Genomic DNA, 14,212 nt, shown 5'->3' with positions numbered 1-14,212 from the left:
GACAGTGTGTGAGTGTGTGTGTGAGAGTGTGTGAGAGAGTGTGTGTGTGTGAGTGTGAGTGTGTGGTGTGTGTGAGTGCATGTGTGTGTTTCATGTGTGCGTGCTGTGAGGTTGTGTGGTGTGTGTGAGAGAGTGCATGTGAGAGTGTGAGTGTGTGTGTGTGAGTGTGAGTGTGTGTTGTGTGTGAGTGTGTGTGTAAGATTGTGTGTGAAAGAGTGTGTGTGAGAGTGTGTGTGTATACATGTGTGTGTAGTGTGTGAGAGTGTGTGTGAGTGTGTGTGGTGTGTGAGTGAGTGTGTGTGGTGTGTGAGGGTGCATCTGTGTGAGAGACAGTGTGTGTGTGTGAGTGTGTGTGAGAGTGTGTGTGTGTGAGTGAGTGTGGGTGTGTGGTGTGATGGTCTGTGTGAGTGAGTGTGAGTGCGTGTGTGGGAGTGTGTGAGTGAAAGAATACGTGTGAGAGCGTGTGTGAGTGTGTGAGTGTGTGTGTGAATGTGTGTGTGTGTATGTTTGTAATTGTGTGTGAGTGTATGTGTGTGTGTGTGTGAGTGAGTGAGTGTGTGTGTGAGTGTGTATGAGAGTGTGTGTGAATGTTTGTGAGTGTGTGTGAGTGTGTGTGTGAGTGTGAGTGTGAGAGTGTGTGTGTGTGAGAGACAGTGTTTGAGTGTATGTGTGTGTGAGAGAGTGTGTGTGAGAGAGTGTGTGTGAGGGTGAGTGTGTGGTGTGATAGAGTGTGTGTGAGAGTGTGTGGTGTGTGAGTGAGTGCATGTGGTGTGCGAGAATGGGTGTGAGGGTGCATCTGTGTGAGAGACAGTGTGTGTGTGTGAGTGTGTTTGAGAGTGTGTGTGTGTGAGTGAGTGTGGGTGTGTGGTGTGATGGTCTGTGTGAGTGAGTGTGAGTGTGTGTGTGGGAGTGTGTGTGTGAAAGAATACGTGTGAGAGCGTGTGTGAGTGTGTGTTTGTGATTGTGTGTGTGAGTGTGTGTGAGTGAGTGTGTGTGAGTGTGTGTGAAAGAATGTGTGTGAGAGTGTGTGTGAGTGTGTGTGTGTGTGTGAGTGTGTGTGTGTCTGAGTGTGTATGAGAGTGTGTGTGAGTGTGTGTGTGAGCGTGTGTGTGTGTATGTTTGCAAGTGTGTGTGAAAGAATGTGTGTGTGTGTGTGTGTGTGTGAGTGTGTGTCTGAGTGTGTATGAGAGTGTGTGTGAGTGTGTGAGTGTGTGTGTGAGTGTGTGTGTATGTATGTTTGCAAGTGTGTGTGAGTGTGTGTGTGAGTGTGTGTGAGTGAGTGTGTAGAATGTGAGAGTGTGTGTGTGAGTTTGTGGGTGTCAGTGTGTGTGTGAAAGAGTGTGTGTGTGTGTGTGTGAGTGTGAGTGTGTGTGTGTGTACATATGTGTGTGGTGTGAGAGTGTGTGTGAGTGAGTGTGAGTGTCTGTGAGAGAGTGTGTGTGTGAGTGTGTGTGCATGTGAAAAAATGTGTGTGAGAATGTGTATGAGTGTCAGTGTGTGTGAGTGAGTGTGTGTGAGTGTACATGTGTGAAAGAGTGTGTGTGTGAGAGTGTGTGTGTGTGTGAAAGAATGTGTGTGAGAATGTGTATGAGTGTCAGTGTGTGTGAGTGAGTGTGTGTGAGTGTGCGTGTGTGAAAGAGTGTGTGTGAGAGTGTGTGTGTGAGAGTGTGAGTGAGTGTGTGGTGTGCGAGTGAGTGTATGTGGTGTGCAAGAGTGTGTGTGAATATGCATCTGTGTGAGAGACAGTGTGTGTGTGTGTGTGTGAGTGAATGTGACAGTGTGCGTGTGAGTGAGTGTGTGTGTGGTGTGATGGTGTGTGTGAGTGAGTGTGAGTGTGTGTGTATGAGTGAGAGTGTGTGTATGAAATAATGTGTTTGAGAGTGTGTGTGTTTGTGTGTGTGTGAGTGAGTGAGTGTGTGAGTGTGTGTGTGAAAGAATGTGTGTGACAGCGTGTGTGAGTGTGTGTTTGCAATTGTGTGTGTGAGTGAATGAGTGAGTGTGAGTGTGTGTGTGTGAATGTGTGTGTGAATGTGTGTGAGTGTGCATTTGAGTGTGTGTGTGTGAGTGTGTGTGAGAGTGTGTGTGAGCGTGTGTGAGTGAGTGAGTGTGTGTGTGACTGTGTGTGGTGTGTGAGAGTGTGTGTGTGTGAGAGTGCGAGAGTGAGAGAGTGTGTGTGAGAGAGTGTGGGTGTGTGTTTGTGTACATGTGCTTGTGGTGTGTGAGAGTGTGTGAGTGTGAGTGAGCGTGTGTGTGGTGTGAGTGTGTATGTGAGTGTGTGAGTGCATGTGAGAGTGTGAGTGAGTGTGTGAAGGTGTGTGTGTGAGTGTGTGTGATAGAATTTGTGTGAGAGTGTGTGTGTGACTGTGTGTGAAATAATTTGTGTGAGATTGTGTGTGAATGTGTGTGAGTGTGTGTGAGTGTGTGTGAGTGTGAGTGTGAGTGTGTGTGTGTGTGAGAGACCGTGTTTGAGTGTATGTGTGTGTGAGAGAGTGTGTGTGAGAGACTGTGTGTGAGTGTGAGTGTGTGGTGTGATAGTGTGTGTGTGAGAGTGTTTGTGAGAGTGTGTGCGTGTGAGTGTGTGTGTATACATGAATGTGTGGTGTGTGAGAGTGTGTGTGAGTGTGTGTGGTGTGTGAGTGAGTGTGTGTGGTGTGTGAGAGTGTGTGTGAGTGAGAGACAGTGTGTGAGTGTGTGTGTGTGAGAGAGTGTGTAAGAGAGTGTGTGTGTGTGTGAGTGAGAGTGTGAGTGTGTGGTGTATGAGAGTGTGTGTGCATGTGAATGTGTGTGTGTGTGTGTGTGTGTGTGTGGGTGAGTGTGTGTGGGTGAGTGTGTGTGGTGTGTGAGTGAGTCTGAGAGTGTGTGTGTGAGTGAGTGTGTGAGTGAGTGTGAGCATGTGTCATAGAGTCATAGAGTTATACAGCACAGAAAGAGGCCCTTCGGCCCATCGTGTCTGCGCCGACCATCAATCCCTGTCCAGTCTAATCCCATTTTCCAGCATTTGGTCCATAGCCTTGTATGCAATGGCATTTCAAGTGCTCATCCAAATGCTTCTTGAATGTTATGAGGGTTCCTGCCTCTACCACCCTTTCAGGCAGTGAGTTCCAGATTCCAACCACCCTCTGGGTGAAAAAGTTCCTCCTCAAATCCCCTCCAAACCTCTTGCCCCTGACCTTGAATCTATGCCCCCTTGTATTGACCCCCCTACTAAGGGGAAAAGTTCCTCTTTATCTACCCTATCTATGCCCCTCATCATTTTGTACACCTCAATCAGGTCCCCCCTCAGCCTTCTTTGCTCCAAGGAAAACAACCCCAGCCTGTTTAGTCTTTCTTCATAGCTGAGGCGCTCCATCCCAGGTAACATCCTGGTGAATCTTCTCTGCACCCTCTCCAAAGCAATCACATCCTTCCTATAGTGAGGTGACCAGAACTGCACACAATACTCCAGCTGTGGCCTCACCAGCGTTTTGTACAGCTCCATCATAACCTCCCTGCTCTTATATTCTATGCCTCGGCTAATGAAGGCAAGTATCCCATATGCCTTTTTAACCACCTTATCTACCTGTTCCGCTGCCTTCAGGGATCTATGTACATGTACACCAAGGTCCCTCTGACCCTCTGTACTTCCTCGGGTCCTACCACTCATTGTGTATTCCCTTGCCTTATTTGTCCGTCCAAAATGCATCACCTCGCACTTTTCAGGGTTAAATTCCATTTGCCACTTTTCCGCCCATCTGACCAACCCATTTATATCGTCCTGTAGCCTGAGGCTTTCCTCCTCGCAATTTACCACCCCACCAATTTTCGTGTCATCTGCAAACTTACTGATCATACCTTTTACATTCTCATCCAAATCATTTATGTAGATCACAAACAGCAAGGGCCCCAGCACCGATCCCTGAGGTACCCCACTGGACACAGGCTTCCAGTCACAAAAGCAACCTTCGACCATCACCCTCTGCCTCCTGCCACTCAGCCAGTTTAGGATCCAACGTGCCAAGGCACCATGGATCCCATGGGCTCTTACCTTCTTGACCAGTCTCCTATGCGGGACTTTGTCAAAAGCTTTACTGAAATCCATGTAAACCACATCCACAGCATTTCCCTCATCCACACACCTAGTCACCCCCTCAAAAAATTCAATCAGATTGGTCAGACATGATTTACCCTTGACAAAGCCATGCTGACTATTCCCGATTTATCCTTGCCTCTCCAAGTGGAGACTAATTTTGTCCCTCAGAATTTTTTCCAATAATTTCCCTACCACAGATGTTAGGCTCACTGGCCTGTAATTCCCTGGTTTATCCCTGCTTACCTTCTTGAATAATGGTACTACGTTAGCTGTTCTCCAGTCCTCTGGTACATCACCTGTGGCCAGAGAGGTTCTGAAAATTTGTGACAGAGATCCTGCAATCTCCTCCTTTGCCTCACACAACAGCCTGAGATACATCTCGTCCGGGCCTGGGGATTTATCCACTTTTTGGCCTGCTAAAACCGCTAGTACCTCCTCCCTCTCGATGCTAATATGTTCAAGTATGTCACAGTCCCCTTGCCCGATTTCTATGTCTACATCGTCTTTCTCCATAGTGAACACAGATGCAAAAAATTCATTTAAAACCCCGCCTACATCATCTGGCTCTACACACAGATTGCCACTTTGGTCCCTAATGGGCCCTACCCTTTCCCTGGTTATCCTCTTGCCCTTAATATACTTATAAAACACCTTAGGATTTTCCTTTATTTTGCTCGCCAGTGTTATTTCATGGCCCCTCCTCACCCTCCTAATTTCTTTTTGAAGTATGCCCCTGCACTTTTTATACTCCTCTAGGGCTTCCTCCGTCTTTAGTCTTTTGTAACTGCCAAAAGCCCCCCTTTTTCTCCGAATGCATTTTTGTATATCTCTTGTCATCCAAGGTTCCCTTTGCTTGTTGGTCCCTCCCTTGACCTTTACAGGAACATGTTGGCGTTGTACTCTCTCTATTTCCCTTCTGAAAGTCTCCCACTGCTTTGATGTGGATTTTCCTATAAGTAGCTGCTCCCAGTCCACTTTGGCCAGATCCTGCCTTATCATTTTAAAATCGGCCTATCCCCAATTTAGAACCCTTATTTCCAGGCCGTCTTTGTCTTTTTCCATGACCACATTAAATCTCAGCGAATTATGGTCACTGTCGCCAAAACGCTCTCCTACTGACACTTCCACCACTTGCCCGGCTACATTCCCTAGAATTAGGTCCAGTACCGCCCCCTCTCTTGTAGGACTTTCTACATGTTGGCTCAAAAAGCTCTCCTGGATGCACTTTAAGAATTCTGCACCCTCTAAGCCTTTCACACTCTGACTATCCCAATTAATATTGGGGAAGTTGAAATCCCCCACTATTATTACCCTATTATTTTCGCACATCTCTGAGATTTGCCTACATATCTGTTCCTCTATCTCCTCCTGACTGTTCGGGGGCCTATAGTACACTCCCAGCAAAGTGCTTACCCGCTTTTTGTTTTTAAGTTCTACCCATATTGTCTCATTAGAGGAACCCGCTAATATATCATCCCTCCTTACAGCAGTAATTGATTCCTTAATTAATATTGCAACACCCCCTCCCCTTTTACACCCCCCTCTGTCTCGCCTGAAGATTCTATACCCCGGAATATTGAGCTGCCAGTCCTGACCCTCCCTCAACCATGTCTCCGTAATAGCAACAATATCGTACTCCCATGTGTTCAGCAACAACTTCAGTTCATCAACCTTATTTGCAAGACTCCTTGCATTAAAATAAATGCCTTCCAGCCTTGCCATATTCCCTTTTGCCTCCACATATTTGCTCTGCCTTCCCAGCTGACTTGTTTTTTCCTCCGTATTTGGCTGTAAATCACCCCCTACTATAGTTCCACTCTGTATCCCATCCCCCTGCCAAGTTAGTTTAAACCCCCCCCAGCAGTGCTAGCAAACCTCCCCGCAAGGATATTGGTCCCCCTCTGGTTCAGGTGTAAACCGTCCGACTTGTACAAGTCCCACCTTTCCCAGAAGCAGAACCAGTGATCCAGGAAACTAAAGCCCTCCCTCCTGCACCATCCCTTTAGCCACGCATTCATCTGTTCTATCTTCCTATTCCTATACTCACTAGCACGTGGCACCGGGAGTAATCCAGAGATTACAACCTTTGAGGTCCTGCTCTTTAATCTTCCACCTAGCTCCTTAAATTCTTGCTACAGGACCTCATCCCTCTTTTTACCTATGTCGTTGGTACCAATGTGGACCACGACCTCTGGCTGTTCACCCTTCCCCTCCAGAATGCCCTGCAGCCGCTCAGTGACATCCTTGACCCTGGCACCAGGGAGGCAACAAACCATCCTGGATTCACGTCTACGGCCACAGAAATGCCTATCTGTTCCCCTTACTATAGAATCCCCTACCACTATTGCTCTCCCACTCTTTTTCCTCCCTTCCTGGGCAGCAGCAGTACCCCCAGTGCCAGGAGGTTGGCTGCTGCTGCTTTCCCCTGGTGAGTCATCCCCCTCAACAGTATCCAAAGCGGTATACCTGTTTGAGAGGGGAATGGTCACAGGGTTCTCCTGCACTACCTGCCTGCTTCTATTGCTCCGCCTGGTGGTCACCCATTTCCTATCTTCCTGTGCAGCCCTACCCTGCGGTGTGACCAACTCACTAAACGTGTTATCCACGACCCTCTCAGCATCGTGAATGCTCAACAACCCATCCACCCGCAGCTCCAGCGCCTCAATGCGGTCTGCTAGTAGCTGCAGATGGATGCATCTCTGGCACACGTGGTCATCAGGGGCACCGGCAGTGTCCCTGAATTCCCACATAGAGCAAGAGGAGCATATCACGGGGCTGGGCTCTCCTGGCATGACCTTCCCTTTAATTAATTTAAATTAATTTACTATCACCAATTAAAGATATCTCTAAGGCGCTTGTATAGTCTACCAACAGTCCCTGCTATACCAGAAAAGACCCTAGTAACTATAAACTACAGAGTTAAAGTTTAAAAAAGAGAAATACTCACCAACCAATCACTTACCTGCTCCCTGGTGACATCACACTCTGATTACTTTTTACCTCTCTCCCCGCTGCTGAGTTGGTGTGCCTCGCTGCTCCCCGTTGCTCCGAGTGGTCGGGCCTCGCTGCTTGCGCCGGTTTTTAAGCCGGGCTCCTCCTCGCTGCTCCCCGCTGCTCCGAGTGGTCGGGCCTCGCTGCTTGCGCCAGTTTTTAAGCCGAGCTCCTCCTCGCTGCTCCCTGCTGCTCCGAGTGGTCGGGCCTCGCAGCTGCCGCCGGTTTTTAAGCCGGGCTCCTCCTCGCTGCTCCCCGCTGCTCCGAGTGGTCGGGCCTCGTAGCTGCCGCCGGTTTTTAAGCCGGGCTCCTCCTCGCTGCTCCCCGCTGCTCCGAGTGGTCGGGCCTCATAGCTGCCGCCGGTTTTTAAGCCGGGCTCCTCCTCGCTGCTCCCCGCTGCTCCGAGTGGTCGGGCCTCGTAGCTGCCGCCGGTTTTTAAGCCGGGCTCCTCCTCGCTGCTCCCCGCTGCTCCGAGTTGTCGGGCCTCGTAGCTGCCGCCGGTTTTTAAGCCGGGCTCCTCCTCGCTGCTCCCCGCTGCTCCGAGTGGTCGGGCCTCGTAGCTGCCGCCGGTTTTTAAGCCGGGCTCCTCCTCGCTGCTCCCCGCTTCTCCGAGTGCTGTGGTGTGTGAGAGTGTCTCTGAGTGTGGTGTGAGTGTGTGTGTGAGAGAGTGTGTGTGTGTGTGTATGTGTGTGAAAGAATGTGTTTGAGAGTGTGTGTGAGTGTGTGTGTGAGTGTGTGTGTGAAAGAATGTGTGTGAGAGTGTGTGTGTGTGTGTGAGTGAGTGTGTGTGTGAGTGTGTGTGAGTGTGTGTGTTTGTGTGTGTGTGAGAATGTGTGTGAGTGTGCATGTGTGTGAGAGACAGTGTGTGAGTGTGTGTGTGTGGTGTGTGTGAGTGCGTGTGTGTGTGTCGTGTGTGCATGGTGTGAGGTTGTGTGGTGTGTGTGAGAGAGTGCGTGTGAGAGTGTGAGTGTGAGTTTGTGGTGTATGAGAAGGTGTGTGCTTGTGATTGTTTGTGTGTGGTGTGTGTGTGGGTGAGTGTGTGTGGTGTGTGAGTGAGTGTGAGCGTGTGTATGAGAGTGTGTGTGTGAGTGAGTGTGATCATGTGTGAGAGTGTCTCTGAGTGTGGTGTGAGTGTGTGTGAGTGTGTATGTGTGAGTGAGTGTGTGAAAGAATTTTTGTGAGAGTGTGTGTGAGTGTGTGTGAGTGAGTGTGTGTGTGAGTGTGTGCGAGAGCATGTGTGAGTGAGTGTGTGTGTGTGTGTATGTGTGTGAGTGTGTGTGTGATTGTGAGTGTGTGTGAGTGTGTGTGTTTGTGTGTGTGTGAGAATGTGTGCGAGTGTGCATGTGTGTGAGTGACAGTGTGTGAGTGTGTATGTGTGAGTGTGAGAGAGTGTGTGTATGAGTGTGAGTGTGTGGTGTGTGTGAGTGCGTGTGTGTGTGTCGTGTGTGCGTGGTGTGCGGTTGTGTGGTGTGTGTGAGAGAGTGCGTGTGAGTTTGTCTGGTGTGTGAATGAGTGTGTGTGGTGTGTGAGAGTGTGTGTGAGTTTGTCTGGTGTGTGAATGAGTGTGTGTGGTGTGTGAGAGTGTGTGTGTGTGCGTGTGAGAGTATGGTGTGTGAGAGTGCATGTGTGTGTGAGTGTGTGTGTGTGAGTGTGAGTGTGTGTCGTGTGTGAGTGTATGTGTAAGATTGTGTGTGTCTTGCTCTTGGTGCGGAGGCGATTCTGGCCCCCTGTCGTTGGTTGGTTCATCCGCTTCCGATGCTACTGTTTCTGGGGTAGATGCGACCTGTACGTTGGGTTCATCACCAGGTACGTATGGGCGAGACATGGGGTTGACTCGTTCCTGTGACTCTAGGATCTGGTCAGCATGGCGTCTCACAATGTTTTCCCCAACATCCACTGTGTACATTAGTGGCCCCTGCCGTGTGCATATCGTTCCTGGTTGCCATTTCTCTGTTCGGTAGTCGCGGGCCAAGACTGGTTGCTCTATATTGAAGCTCCTTGTTGGCTTCTCATTAATGTGCTGGAATTGCTTATTCTCAACATCTCTTCGTACATTTGGTCTGAGCAAATCCAGACGAGATCTCAACCTTCGGTTAAAGAACATCATGGCCGGGGCCTGGTTGGTGACTGCATGTGTCGCATTTCTGTAGGCTAACAGGAAATTGTCCACCTTATGCTGCAGTGGAATGTCGTCATCGCACATGGCCTTTACTGCTTTTTTAAAGGTTTGTACGAACCGCTCAGCCAATCCATTTGTGGCTGGATGATACGGGGCAGATGTGTAATGCCTTACCTCATTCCTTTTTATAAATCTTCGAAACTCTTCGGACACAAACTGTGGTCCGCTATCAGAGCAAATCTGCTCTGGCAAGACGTTCCTGGCACAAATGGTCCGTAGGACTGCAATAGTTTTCTCCGTGGTGGTGGAGGACATTTTGATCACTCCACGCCATTTCGAGTGCGTATCCACGGCTATTAAAAACATTGAGTCCATGAATGGACCAGCAAAATCAATATGCACCCGTTGCCATGGAGATGAGGGCCACTCCCATGGGTGTAGAGGGGCATGTGGTGGTGCATTTTGGACCTTCTGGCATCCTGAGCAGCTCTTTGTCAGGTCCTCGATTTGCTGATCGATCCCCGGCCACCACACATAAGCCGTAGCAAGGCTTTTCATTTTCACCCCTCCCAGATGACCTTCGTGAAGCTCATTGAGCACTCTCTCCCTTAACTTGGGTGGAATTAGCACTCGGGATCCACACATCAAGGTCCCCTGGCATACTGACAGCTGTTCTCTTCTGGATGAGAATGCTGGCAACAGTGAGTCGTCATGTGCTGGCCATCCCTTCACCGTCAAATCATATACCCGAGACAGTGTCGGGTCATTTCGGGTCTCCTTCTCTATACCAGCGTTAGTTACTGGCAAGCATTCAATTATAGTCGAATGAAATATTTCGACAGGATCCACTGCTGGTGCTTCCTCCGCAGTAGGCAGTGGCAGGCGTGATAGCCCATCAGCGTTTCCATGCTGTTTCGTGCCCTTATACTCGATTTCATATTGGTGTGCCCCTAGAAAAAGGGACCACCTTTGTAGCCGTTGCGCAGTCATCACCGGAACGCCCTTCTTTGGATTAAAGATGGAGACAAGTGGTTGGTGGTCAGTCAGCAAGGTGAACTTCTGCCCGTGCAGATAGTGATTGAACTTTTCCAATCCCCACACTAGGCTGAGGGCCTCCCTGTCAATCTGGGAGTAGTTACGCTCGGCTGAGGTTAGTGACCGAGACGCAAAGGCTACTGGCCTCTCCGAGCCGTCCGGGAATTTGTGCGACAGCACCGCTCCAATGCCATAGGGTGATGCATCACACGCCAACTGAATTGGTAGTGCTGGGTTGAAATGAGCCAACACCTCTTTTGCTGTGATCAATGCTTTGTTCTTCTGGAAAGCTCATTTACATTCGTCACTCCACTTCCATGGTACCCCCGTTTGCAGTAGGGTGTTCAGTGGGTGTAGTACGGTAGGCAAATTCGGCAAGAACTTATGGTAGTAGTTCACCAGCCCGAGGAACGACCTCAGTTGTGACACATTTTCCGGTGCTGGAGACTTGACTACTGCCTCAATCTTTTCAGGGGACTTATGTAACCCCTCTTTATCAATAATGTGGCCACAATACGAGATCGCTTCTGGAAAAACTCGCATTTGTGGCGATTAGCTCGGAGCCCATATTCCTTCAATCTAGTGAGCACCTGCTCCAGGTTGGCGAGGTGATCACTGTCATTTTCGCCCGTGACCAGTATGTCGTCCAAATAACACTGGGTCCCTGGAATCCCTTGCAGGACTTGTTCCATTGCCCTTTGCCAAATAGCCGGAGCTGATGCTACCCCGAACACCAGCCGGTTGCATTGGTAGAGACCTTTATGAGTGTTGATCGTGAGGTACTGTTTCGAGGCTTCTTCTACATCCATTTGCAGGTACGCCTGGGCCAGATCAATCTTAGTGAAGCGTTTCCCTCCCGATAGCGAGGCGAAAATATCTTCAATCCGCGGAAGCGGATATTGTACAGTGTGAAGGACTGGGTTCACTGTCACCTTAAATTCCCCACAGATGCGAACCTTGTACTTCTCCTGTGGAGATTTCTTGCTGCTGGTTTTCTTTCCCGACCTGCAGACTCTTGCTATGTGTCCTACTTTTCCACACCATGTGCACACTTTGTCCTTGAACCAGCAATCCTTATGGTCGTGTGTTGTTCTGCCGCAGCGAAAGCACTTCACTGTTCCGTATGACATTTCATTTGTGCCATATTCTTGCGGCCTCCATTGTATCTCTGCCGCGCACCGTGCTGCTGCTTCGTGTGATACTGCAATGCTGAAAGCCTTGTCCAGCGTAAGATTCTTTTCTGATAGAAGCTGTTTCTGGGTTCCTTCACTTTGAAGCCCACACGCAAACTTGTCCCTTAAAGTATCTGCTAGTGTCGTTCCAAACTGGAATTGTTTCGATAGCTTGCACAGTTCCGTTAAATACTCAGCATTACTTTCATCTTTATGCTGGTTCCTTCTGTAAAACTTAAATCTTTCTGCTATCAGCAGCGGTGTGGGGTTTAAGTGGTCCTATAGGATTGACACTATGTTTTCAAAATCCTTTTCTACTGGCTTCTCTGGGGTTACTAGGTTTCGTAGTAAGCCATACGTTTTTGCACCCATTGAATTCAACAATACCAGCGCTTTCTTGTCATCTGGCACATATGTCGTCCAATCTTCGACTTCATTGTTGAACGCTGTGATACTGCCACTCTTTGGCATTTTTGGGTGTGGTTAGACTGGCTTAAAATGGCGTCTCCCGCGCTTTCCTTTCTTCCCCGCTGACGCTGCTCGGCCCTTGAACACCGGCTGTGCTCTGCGCGTTTTCCTGCGTGCCTCTCTTCCCCGTTGATGCTGCTTGGCCCTTGAACACCGGCAGCGCTCTGCTCTCTCTCGCCTCTCTCCCCCGTTGACGCCACTCGGTCATGAACACCGGCTGCGCCCTGTGCGCTCTACCCTCTCTCTCTCCCCCATCGACGCTGCTCGGCCTTTTTCTGTGCCGTCGGTCGGCTCTAGCCGCCGCTGTCCGGGAAGGGTCTGCGCAGTACCTGTTGCCAGCCCGTTTTGCTGGACCACCGTGACTGGAAAGCCAAGCCTGGCTCTCGACAGCCTCCCCTGCGATGCTAAAATCGCCGCTGGATGACTGGGGGGTTTCCCGTGGTCGATGCCCGTGCTTCTGGAATCGGCCTTCTTCCACTGCTCTCCAGGAGCGAATCCCTGGGCTGTGATGCAGAGTTGCAGGTAGGTTTGAATCTGCTCGTCGCCAATGTTAGATCCGTGTATCTTGATGTTGTGTCCTTCAATAATTAGACAACCAGACTGCAGGGAATGATTCAACAGGTGTTTACTGAATGAGGGTTACTCTAGAACTAACTATACAGATCACTACTCAGGGCTTATATACAGGTGTGGTCACTGCCGGTACTACAGTATACAGGAGCTGTAAAAAGTAGTTCTCCCCTTAAAGTTACATACATTACACCTCCCTCCCCTCTCCTCTCACTCCCCCTCTCCTCCCCCTCCCTGCCCCTCTCCCTCCCCCCTCCCCTCTCCCTCCCCCTCCCCTCTCCCTCCCCCCCTCCCCTCTCCCCTCTCCCCCCTCTTCCTCCCCCCCTCCCTCCCCCCCACTCCCCCCTCTCCCTCCACCTCTCCTCTCCCTCCTCTCCCCTCCCTGCCCCCCTCTCCTCTCCCCTCCCTCCCCCTCTCCTCTCCCTCCCCCCTCCTCCTCCCTCCCCCCTCCTCTTCCCTCCCCGCTCTCTCTCTCTCCCTCCCTCCCCGCTCTCTCTCCCTCCCTCCCCGCTCTCTCTCCCTCCCTCCCCCTCTCCTCTCCCTCCCTCCCCCTGTCTCTCCCTCTTTTCCGGTACCAGAACGGAGTCAGTCCGACATCGGGAGGCCAGGTGCCCATCGCTCCGAAGCGAGCCCGGGGTTCCTCAGCGTTAACGCGCTGGGCCTTTGGACCCGGTTGGCCGGGCGCCAGACGAACGCCTTTTGCTACGGTGGGGGGGGAGAGAGAGAGACGCCGCCGCTCACCTGCTCGCTTCCCTCTTCCCCCAGGCTTTCAACTCAAGGCCCAGGCTTCCCGCGCCGCTAGGCCGCGCCCGGCGCTGGCACAGCCACTCGAAATGGCCGTCAAACACTATTTAAAACGTCAAAGTAGGCGAGCCTCCTAAATACTATTTAAAACTGAATTAATTTGTTCTTTTCCTTAGTTCCCTAACACACAAAAAGTGGGAAAAATAAAAAAATAGTTAGAATCAAGATGGCGGCCACTCACGTCAGCTCAGAAGGATTAGGCCTGCCCACTTTTTCACTCCCCACACTAGGCTGAGGGCCTCCCTGTCAATCTGGGCGTAGTTACGCTCGGCTGAGGTTAGTGATCGTGACGCAAAGGCTATTGGCCTCTCTGAGCCGTCCGAGAATTTGTGCGACAGCACCACTCCAATGCCGTAGGATGATGCATCACATGCCAACCGAATTGGTATGCTGGGTTGTAATGGGCCAATACCTCTTTCGATGTGATTAGTGTTTTACCCTTCTGGAAAGCTCGTCTACATTCGTCACTCCACTTCCATGGCACCCCAGTTTGCAGTCAGGTGTTCAGTGGGTGTAGTATTGTAGACAAATTTGGCAAGAACTTATGGTAGTAGTTTACCAGCCCGAGGAACGACCTCAGTTGTGACACATTTTCCGGTGCTGGAGCCTTGACTACTGCCTCAATCTTCTCTGGGGACTTATGTAACCCCTCTTTATCGATAACGTGGCCACAATACGAGATTTGTTTTCTAAAAAACTCGCATTTGGGGCGGTTAGCTTGGAGCCCATATTCCTGCAATCTAGTGAGCACCTGCTCCAGGTTGGCAAGGTGATCACTGTCATTTTCGCCTGTGAACAGGATGTCGTCCAAATAACACTGGGTCCCTGGGATCCCTTGCAGGACTTGTTCCATTGCCCTCTGCCAAATAGCCGGAGCTGATGCTACCCCGAATACCAGCCGGTTGTATTGGTAGAGACCTTTATGGGTGTTGATTGTGAGGTATTTTTTTGATGCTTCTTCTACCTCCATTTGCAGAAACGCCT

This window comes from Somniosus microcephalus, chromosome 11 (genome assembly GCF_052327205.1).
Source record: "Somniosus microcephalus isolate GS21.2 chromosome 11, FLI_Smic_1.0, whole genome shotgun sequence".
Taxonomy (NCBI): Eukaryota; Metazoa; Chordata; class Chondrichthyes; order Squaliformes; family Somniosidae; genus Somniosus; species Somniosus microcephalus.
Note: the sequence above shows the minus strand (reverse complement) of the source record.